Genomic DNA, 1289 nt, shown 5'->3' on the forward strand with positions numbered 1-1289 from the left:
GCGGGGGTGAGGGGCGGGCGCGGGGGTGAGGGGCGGGCGCGGGGGTGCGGAGCGCTCTTGTGTGGGCTGCGGATGCCGCCGTGCTACCTTGCTCGGGTCGCTGAGGCGGATGGCCAGGGACGGCCAGGCAGCGTCCCCGGACCCAGGAGCGGGCTGAGCGCGGCTGCAGGGGACGGAGGAGGCTACGGTGGCAGAGAGGGCAGATGACGACGGAGCGGGTGACGGGCGCCCCTTACTCCCGAGACCCTCCCTCGCCCACGCCTGCGGACCGAGCCCCCGCCCCTGCCCCGCTCCCGGCGCTCACTTACCGCCTCTCGAGTCCGGTCCCCGCCGCTCCGGTCCGCGACCCCCACGTCTCCCGCCGCCGCCCCGCGCCCAAGTGCCGGCTCCCCGCCGTCCCCGCCCCCCGTCCGCGCGCCCCCACGTGGCCGCGGGAACCGACCCCCGGATCACCTGGCGGCTGCGACCTGCCTCGCCCACCAATCGGCGCCCGCGGAGCCCCTCCGTTCGGCCGCAGCGTCCAATCACCAGTCGCGAGGGCCCTGGCACCGCCCACGCCCGGTGCTCCGCCTGGAAGGGCGGGAGCGGCTGGCCCAGAGCTCAGAGGGCGCCTCCTCCCGGGCTGGGGGCGCTGAATCCCCCGCGCCTTACTCACGGGTCCCTCTTCCTGGAGAGCCTCTGCCCCTCCCGTCCCTGGCTGGCTCCTCCGCGTCATCCGAGCGGCGGCTTCCGCACCGCCTCCTCCGGGAAGCCTTCCATGACCACCACTCACGCCTCACTCTCTGCAGAGACCTTGCGACTCCCTCGCTCGCCTGTCATCTCTATCCTCTTACTGGAAGACAAGTGACACTGGACCGGAGTGTCTACGTCTTCAGAGTGTAGGACCGAGCCTGGCTCGGAGGAGGCGCTCAGGGAGGGTGGTTTGGGCCCAGCCTTTGTGGGCTGAAGGTTCGTCGCGCATCCTCTTCCTTACTTTCTCACTAACCTAGCCACGGGCCCGGCACCGGGAAGTCTGGGAACGAACGTTGCTCACCGCACACGGGCCGTGGTCCTGTCCGTCGGGCCCTTTAGGCTCCAGCCAAAGCGCTGGGACGGCGAGCGCTTCCGTCCCATGAGACCGGGCGATGAGCCAAGGCTGCTGTGTATCAAACCTGACATCTGCAGAAAACTCCCCCGGAACCTGCCGGTGCACCGCACCGCACCGCAGAGAAGCCAGGACACAGGGGTTCAGGGCCAGTGGGGGCGCAAAGGCTGCAGGCCGGGAGCGGGGCACGCTGACAAGTGGGCAC

At 71.1% G+C, this 1289-nt stretch overlaps 1 protein-coding gene across 4 annotated transcripts in view; it reads right to left on the reverse strand.

The window, feature by feature from the left end:
- SH2D5 (SH2 domain containing 5) overlaps positions 1–362 on the reverse strand; it is a 12124-nt gene extending 11762 nt beyond the window's left edge. For 2 of the 4 annotated variants that reach the window (XM_032301173.1, XM_032301171.1), the window contains exon 1: positions 309–362. The gene's annotated coding sequence lies outside the window, so the exon portion shown is untranslated. The remainder of the gene's footprint in view (positions 1–308) is intronic. The other 2 variants (XM_032301174.1, XM_032301177.1) reach the window with 2 other exon arrangements.
- Positions 363–1289: the final 927 nt, after the last annotated feature.

The sequence above is a fragment of the Sapajus apella genome, unplaced genomic scaffold, assembly GCF_009761245.1.
Source record: "Sapajus apella isolate SASKATOON/1434 unplaced genomic scaffold, GSC_monkey_1.0 scaffold43, whole genome shotgun sequence".
Taxonomy (NCBI): domain Eukaryota; kingdom Metazoa; phylum Chordata; class Mammalia; order Primates; family Cebidae; genus Sapajus; species Sapajus apella.